General features: G+C 43.7%; 1 pseudogene; it reads right to left on the bottom strand.

Moving 5' to 3' along the window:
• Nucleotides 1-6905: 6905 nt before the first annotated feature.
• Nucleotides 6906-7028, bottom strand: LOC132656723 (small nucleolar RNA SNORA17; annotated as a pseudogene).
• Between the last annotated feature and the right edge of the window lie 1803 nt (nt 7029-8831).

Genomic DNA, 8831 nt, shown 5'->3' with positions numbered 1-8831 from the left:
AGAACAGGGGATCCATTATCTCAGGTGAATTAGTCTAGTTTGGAGATGCCACATTCAGTAACTGCTGAGGTCACCGGTGAGGTGATCTGAGAAAACAATGGGAAGCTGGAAGAGTTATCACTCAGGATTAACATTGGCCTTAGGACACTGCTTTGTCACCGCTGTCCCTGGTCACTACCACACAGTCAGTATGACCATATCACTCCCATTGCCTGCTTCTTTTTATTTTTTATTTTCTTGTTTTTCAGAACAGGGTTTCTGTGTGTAGCCCTGCCATCCCGGCCCTCCCTTCATAGGCAGGCTTGTCTCGAACTCAGAAATCTACCTGCCTTTGCCTCCTGAGTGCTGGGATTAAAGGCATCCTTAGCACCACTTAGCTGCCTGCTTCTTTCTGAAAAGTCTATTTGTGTGTGTGTGTATCCATGTGTGCACGTGTGTATCCATGTGTGCACGTGTGCACACATGCGGAAGCCAGGGGTTAACTTTGAGTGCCCTTGATTACCGTCCACTCCACCATTTATTTTTTGAGACAGGGTTTCTCAGTGATCCTGGGACTCCTAGGCTGTCTGACACAGCTCTGGGGTTATAGGCTCACACTTCTGTGCCCAGGTTTTTCACATTGTTAGGGGAGAGGCAGACTCAGGTCCTCCTGTCTACATGAGAAGTACTTAGTTGACTGATGCCCATGCCTGCTTCTCTTCATGGGTTCCCTTTTGCTCTTGTTCCTCTAGCTTTTCATTAGCCCTTAACAGTTTTTATGCAAACCTTGGAAGGAGGGAAAGAATTGGTTTAGTTCTACAGTTGTAATTGCTCACACTGGCCCGTTTCACGGTCAACCCAACCTCTAGGTGGCCAGTTACTCCACACTGCTCCTGTGAGCCTGGGTTGACACTGAGCCAATTCCACTGCTCAGATCAAAGCCTTAGAGTTAGGCCAGTCGTGGTGGGGCCTGCAATCCTAGCACCTTAACTGCAGAGGCAGAAGGACATAGTCTCATATATATATATGTCAACAATATCGTTATATATATTGTTGTTGTTTTGTTTTGTTTTGGCTAGGTGGTGCTGCAGAGTGGGACCCTGGTTCAAAAACCTAAAACAAAGCATGCTTAGGGTTGCTTTCTTTGACAAGACACCTTTGATAGATTTTGGGATCTAGCTGGGTGCCTGGGAAGAGCTGAGTTCTTGGAGCAGAGACCACTTGGCAGTCTGCTGTTGGCAGGAGGCAGCCACTGCTGTAACAGAAGTAATGCAGGGAGGGGCTGGCATAAAATTTCCCCCACTCTGATCTGAGTCTGTGCCTCTGGTTTCCTAAGCCCATCAATAAGCTAGTAGCAAAGAACTTACAGAAGTAACTGCAGGAGTGGTTGCCTGGGGCATAGGCAACTGTGGGGCATGGAATAGGAGAGACAAACTATGGCCCAAAATAGTGGGATAAAGGAGGTGATGTGAGGAAACTAAATAGCAGGAATCTGCAGTATCAATGGCCTGTTGAGTTTGAAATGAGGCTGGCAACTTTTGACAAATACACTCGTCTAAAGACAGGTGGTCCTGGGCCATTTTTCCTACCCCAGAGTTTCATAATATTCTGGAACATTTAGACTGTTTATACTAGACAGTTTTAAGCTATCTTGCTAAAAAAAAAAATTATTAAAAAAATTCCCCAGTCAACTGCACTTTGGGGCAGTGTGAAGACAGTGTGTTGGGTATAATGAGTAGATGGGGAACAGGAACTGTGTAGGCAGCCTGCAGGGTGGGGATGGGGTTTGACAGGGGACTGTGCATTTACTGGCAAGCACAGAGGACCACCTGAAATGAAGGTGGCAGCAGTGGGATCCAGAAGCTGCAGCCTCATGTATTGTTTGAGGCCATTTGTATCTAGAATGTTGCCAAGTTTTTCATGTGTGCTTGCTTCCTGGGTACAAGGACTCCTAGATTCTTGAAGAGAGCAATAGGGATTTAAAAGTCATTGCCAGAGTCACTATGCTCTCTGTCTGAAAAGACACACACCAGCTTTGTCCCAAGAGAGACGCAAGTAGACACGGCTTCTCATTCAGTTACTGTGATTGTCAAAGCTCCGAGCTTTGGCTAATTGGATTTGTGCTAACCGTTTGCGAAGTTCTTTGTTACCCACAACAACCATCTGAAAGAAGGCCTGTCACCGTTTACCAGCGCTGGCATTCAAACTTAGAAGGATTACATTTCTTACCTAAAATTCTATTTCATCCTCAATGGATGAGACTAGATTCAAACCTGAAGCTCTGGAGTTTCAGACTTGAAGTTCTTGTTATTACATTATGTTGCCTCTTACTGATGATTTGGGCATCTAAATCTAATGAGAAATATGACCAGAATTTTCTGACTTAAGCTCCGCCATATCCCTGACCCACTTCTTATTTTTATTTAGCACCTTGGATGACCTGCTTGATAAATACTTGCAACTTTCTTTCTGCCTAATGATAATGATAGGTGACATTAATTTGAAGCATCTTAAATGCTGCATGTTATCCTGCACTGATCCCTTCCAGTTTTTAGAGTGCTTTTTAACTAGCCCTTTTAGTTTTTGCAAAACACAAACCTCTTAAACAGTTGGAGATCCAGGTGTGTCTAAAACCACATAGATAATAAGAGTAGGGATTTAAGTATGGAGTTTTCTGACTGTGTGATTCAAGCTCTCAGCTTCTGTTTCTTCAGAAGGGACCATAAATTAATCACTTTGTCTCAGGACTTACTATCCTGCTTATGAAACTGGACACTTTGGAATACAATGTGTCAGCCACTGAGCTAGGTACTTGCAGTGTCCAGTGCTCTTTCCTTTTTTATATCCATTCTTTGGTCTATAGAAATTTGGGTTGTTTCTGGGTCGGGACCCACTATACACATTGCCACATTTCTCCACAGTGACATTTGAATGGAATGGGACTGTGGGGCTGTAAGGCCTAGTAATCTCAGAAACTACCACATCGTTTTGCAGAGGATTGGTTCCACTTTATATCCTGACCCCGAGATCTGCTTCCTAATCAACATTTAGCACTGCCACCTGTAGAGCTTGAGCCTTTCTGTCATCAGCATGGTCCTCCTTTGTATTCTTTTTTTTTTTTATGACTACTGATATCAAGGACTTCTTATTAGCTTTTTAGCTGTTTGGTGGTCTTGGGAATGGTGTTCAGTAAAAACAAACAAGTTACAGATATCCACACCAGCATGAACAAACTGCCAAACCATTAAGTTGAATAAAAAAAATCAGATACATTAAAAAGTAGTCACACAGTATGATTCCATTTATTTTCCAACAGCTCACAAAGCAAGGAAAAGCTAATCTATGGTAATAGAAGTTAAAATGGTGGTGGTCTCTAGAGTGGACTTTGGTTTAATAGAGTAAGGTGACCCTAGGAAGGACAGTACTCTAGATCTTGATGGAGGAGGTCTTATGAGTATAATCCACATGTAAACAAGTTTTATTAAAAACTTTGCCAGTGAAATTCTTAATTAAGTTTTTCGATGTTTCTCTCCCACCAAACAGGACTATTGTTTCCAAGTGCTGAGCTCTGCTCCACTCTCTCTGTGGCTGCCCTGGCTCTGCTTTTGGACAGTGTTCCTCTCTTCATGAGGTGGGAATACCCCTTATAATCAAGAATTTACTTCTCCAGGAAATAAGTTCTCAGTTCTATTAGTGAAGAGTCCTCTTATTCCCAGTGGGTATAAGATAATTTAATTTATTGAATTCTTCAATTTTGTTCTCATAAATCCTGTTAAATAAACTACAAAGTTGGGCTTGGGGCATTTGAATAATGTGTATTGATTCTTCCCAGAACTTAATCTAATTCCATGATTCTGCAGTCAGCTCATTTCTTTCTCTGCAGAAGAAAGCTAGAAGTGCACAGTATTTTCTGCAGGGGCAGACTCTTCTGCAATCAGACAAGTCTCCTTCCAATGGCATGTATTATGTAACCACATGGGCGCTTCCTTCATTCCCTGTCTACTTTGATCTTAACAGGAGATGAAACTGCTGCTCATATAACTAGCTATAATTTGTTTTAAAGAAACATAAGCTTGTTCTTATATGAATTTTATGCCCATCCTGCAGCCTAGCATTTACCAATGTGTATACACACACACACACACACACACACACACACACACATATAAAATTTTATATGTTATGGATATAGTGCTAATACAGTGCAAGTAGGCCCTGATTTTTGTTTGTTTGTTTGTTTGGTTTGTTTTGGGTTTTGGTTCTTTATTTTGTCTGGACTTGAAAAACACAGGAGTTAGTTCAGTAAAGCACTTGCTCCACAGTAGGAGGACCTGGATCCCCAGAACCTCCCTAAAGCCTCATGTGGGAGTGTGTGTCTGTAATCTCAGTGCTCCTCTGGCTACGTGGGAGAAGACACCCAGACACCTGTAAGCTAGCTGTCCTGGTGTGCTTGGCAGCAAATAACAAGCGACCCTGTCTCACAGACGGTGGAAGGCGAGCACCAGTATCTAAGTTATCCCTTGTTCCACACGTGGGCACCACACTCCCATACACACAATACATACAGCACAAACACATACAAAGTTGTGGTAAAATATACACACTTATTTATTTAAAATTTAACCATCTTTCGTGTGTGACTCTGCAGCATTAAATTAAATAAAATGCATTAAATAAAAATGCATATATTTCCATCATCCATCTCCACAGAGCTTTTCAGTTTGCAGACTGGAATTTCATGTTCATTTAACATTGCTCCTCTCCCATGTCTCCTGGAACTACCGTTCCACCTTCCACCTCCATGAACGTGTCGGCCACAGACATCTTTTACAGGTGATATCATACAGCATTTGACTTTCACCATTAGCTTTGCCAGCTACTGCAATATTCTCAAGGTTCATTTTTGTTGTTACACCGTGTGTGTTTAGGGCTGAATATTAACCTGTACAATGTAAAGAAATATGTGTGCTGACATTTCGTTTACCCTGATGCATTCATAGAACTCCTTGGTCTGGGTTGTGTCTCCCTCCCTTTTGCCGAGGATCTGATCCTTCCATGAGCACGAGAGTGCAAACACTGTTCGAGTACCTGCTTTCAGTTTCACGTAACTATAAGTAAAATTGCTGGGATGAAAAATAATGTTGTTTTAAATCATAATGATTAAAGTGCTAGTTTTTTTGTTTGTTGTTCTTGATAGTGGTTATAACATTAAAAAAACCCTTTTCATTGGTTCTTGGTAAATTTCACATCATGTACCCCAATCCCACTCATCTTCCCCTCCTTCCTACCCACCGTCCACCCTTGCAGCCTCCCCCAAAAGATAAAAAAAAATCTCATCACGGAAGTTTTAGTGTGTCCCACAGTATAGCCTTTTGTCCACACTTCTGTGCTTGAAAATGTTCATTGCAATGACTCCTTGGTCTGGTTCGAGGCGTCTGGCTTCTGCTACTCTATCAATACTGGATCTTCACAGGGACTCCTCTTGGATATTCTGCTGTGGCTGTGTCATTGGGACCCTGTAGTTTTGGATCTATAGAACCAGTCCCTTCATGCATGCCAGAAGCACATCAATGGGGTAGATGTTGGGGTGAGCCAATTCAAAGCCCTAGATCTGGGCCTGAGAGGTAATGGAGCTGGTCAGCCTGCTGGCTCTCAAGATCCCATGTCCTCAGGCTGGCTCACCAGCATGCCCCACAACCAGGGCTAGATCTACCCTGCTGCCCAGGCAAGGTGCATGGCCACTCTCTTAAGTCCTGCAGCAAGTGAGGAGCAGGGACAGCTCTCCTGCTCTCAAAACACCAGGGCCAGCTCTCCCAGCTGTCACAGGTGGTGAGGAGCAAGGGTAGGGGAGGACATTGCTCCCCTGTCCCTGCTGCTACATAGCAGGCAAGTCGTAGGGCCAGTTCTCCCATGCTCACACCCTCTGGGCTGGCTCACCCACACACGCACTATCTGGGTCAGCTCCACTGTACTGCCCAGGTGAGGTTCAGGGTCTGTTCTCCCCAGTGTTGCGGCTGGTGAGGGACAGGGAAGCTCTCCTGCTCTCAGGACCCCAGGGCCAGGTCTCCTGCCTGCCACATGTGGCAAGGGTGAGGGGGTGAGGGTATCCCTCCCTCTGTCATGAAACTGAGCAGTCCAGATCCCCAGCTTTCATGCCCCAAGAGTAACTCCCCCAAGATGCTCAGGTGAGGGGTGAGGCCAGGTCTGCTCATCTTTCAGACATCAAAATGTTCCTGGGCAGCAGCCCAGACAAGGACTATCAGTCAGGACTTTGGTGATAACATACCTCTTCTACTGCAGGGCCATGAACCCAGATGTGGCCGCAGATGTTTGCACAGGCCAGGATTCCACCATGGTCCTACGAGCCATCACTGGCTTTTCATATCGGGCTGTTCCTCACTAGCCTTGAGTCTCCAGTTCTGCCCTTCTTCATTGTGCCCACATGGTTCTATTTCTCTCTTTGTTCCATTTTCTACCACATACTTGCTCCTTCTGGTGGTGCTCAGGATCTCTGAGCATCTGGGGTCATCTCAGTGGTCTCAGGAGTGCCCTGCCCCACTCGTGCATTATGGTGCTAGACAGGGGTCATTTCAGGCATGGTCTGCCCTCCACTCCAACGGGCCTGTCCAGCACCGGCTGGTAGTCATGTCAGGCTAGCTGCCTGAGACCTGTGGTGCTAGTCTGGTGGGGGCTTTCAGGCCTGGTCCTTGCCAGGCCCACCTGAATGGCTCTAAGAGAGGATCATCTGTCTTAGGCTCACTCTCACCTGGGCCCAGTGGTCTCAATTTGGTTCTTCTAAACTTTGGCTTGTTTCCTCTCCTGGCTTGTTTCCCCTCCAGGCCTGTGCAGTGATGGTTAGTGGTTCTCTCAGGTTGGCTCCCTATCCAGGCCCCTGGCAGTGGACTGATGGTGGTCTCAGGCTTGCTTTTCCCAGGGAACGTTACATATTCGTAAGTCAGAATACTCAACATAGACACAGCCTCCCTCCTCTCTGCCACCTACACGCATGTGTGATACAGCAGCCACCCTGCAACGTGTATCTAGGCATCACAGCCATTTAACTGCTAGTAATGTGTGAGGATTCTGATTTCTCCAAATCTTGGTTATTTTTTAGCATTTTTTAAGAGTAGCCTTTCTAATGAGGCAATTCATTGGTTATAATTTATGCTTTCCTCACAACTGGAAAATGGATCCCCTTTTCATTCTCCTGTTGGCTACCTTATATCTTTGTAGAAATATTTATGCAAATCATTTGCCCACTTAAAAAGGTGGTTGGTTGGTTTCTGTGCTGAGTTACAGAAATTGTTCAAATAGTTTGAAAAACTCGGTCTGTTCGAACATTAACTTATCTTTGTTTTTGCACTAATGCATATCCTTAACTCACCTTTGCAGCTTTACCCTACAGTGCAAATAGTTTATTTTGAAATTCAACTGTAAAACATATTTTCTGGGCAACTGTTTCATGTCTGCCCTTAGTAAAAGCAATGTAATGCTACAATGAATAAAACTGACCCGGACATCTGTCTTCCTCTGGCACACAGGTTATCTAGAACACGTGAGAGATATCAGCAAATTAAACCATGAGTATGAAATACAACTAATACCAAGAAGAAAAAAAAAAACTTGAATAGGAAGAGGGAGCATAAAGTATTAATGGGAAGTAGAGCTAGGAAAGGTGTGTTGAGGCCACATTTGACCAAAGACTGAGAGTAAAAGGAAGAGAAGAATTGCAGTGTCTGGAGAATGTTTCACAGGAAGGCAGCAGAAGTACAAGGCTGTCTGGGTCCAGGCAATAATGACTGGTACTAGCAGGATAATGATTGCTCTTGTACTTGCTGTTGCCAGTAATAGTTATTTTCCTTCCGATGTCCTATGCAGCTTTAAATTTTTAATGTTTAATTTTGAGATAATTATAGATTGTTATGCAGTTGTGAGAAACAACAGAGTCAGCTCAGTTTCTTCCGTGGTAATACCTTCGAAAGCACCGTGAATGTCTTCACGGTGACGGATTATGCTGTCTCCCCAAAGCCTCATTCTTTCCCACCTCCACCCTTCTTGAGCTCTTATTCAATCTGCTGTATAGTTCTATAATCCCATTCTTCAAGGAATGTTTTATAAACAGAGTTCTGGAGCTTATAACTTTGGGGTTGGAATTTTTCACCTCTGCTTTCCAGGTTGCTGAATGCTGTTTGGTTCACTGTTCACTCAATCAGTGGCACTGACGTTCTTACTAGTTTCAGGATATTATGTGTAAAGCTGATGCAAATACTCATGAGCAGGTCAATGAGTGAACTTTAGTTTAGTTTCTAGAGGACAGATGCCCTGCCTACCATGTGATTGCTCGATCTTATTGTAGAGGTCGGTTTGGTTTTACAGTGATCTGGATATGCCTGGTCTCCCTGTACCACGTATACCACCAGCAGCAATATGAGTCACGCATTCTCTTGTAACCTTGCCTGATTGTGGCATTATCATTTTTTCAGCCATCTTGATCAGCAAGCAGTGATGTTAGCTTCTAGCTTTAGTATCTATTTTGCTAATTAGTCAATTATACTGAACATGGTTTGCCACTGCAGATATCAGGGATAGGAGGAACTTTGTGTGTCTTTCCTCAAATTTCTAATTAAAACAAAAAACAAAAAACAACCAAAAAACAAAAAACCTGTGGGCTTTTAAAAGTGCTTATCATAGTCTAGTTACTTTTTTCTGTCTGATATGTGTTTTGTAAATAGCTCTCCTAGTCTATGGGAACCGTACTTATTTAGACCACCACACTCCACTCCCTGGCCCACATAGGCTTGTAGCCATAACATAATACAAAATGTATTTACTCCAACTTCAAAAGTCCCCAT

Source organism: Meriones unguiculatus, chromosome 9, assembly GCF_030254825.1.
Source record: "Meriones unguiculatus strain TT.TT164.6M chromosome 9, Bangor_MerUng_6.1, whole genome shotgun sequence".
In the NCBI taxonomy this organism is placed as follows: domain Eukaryota; kingdom Metazoa; phylum Chordata; class Mammalia; order Rodentia; family Muridae; genus Meriones; species Meriones unguiculatus.
This window is presented reverse-complemented; position numbering and strand designations above follow the sequence as displayed.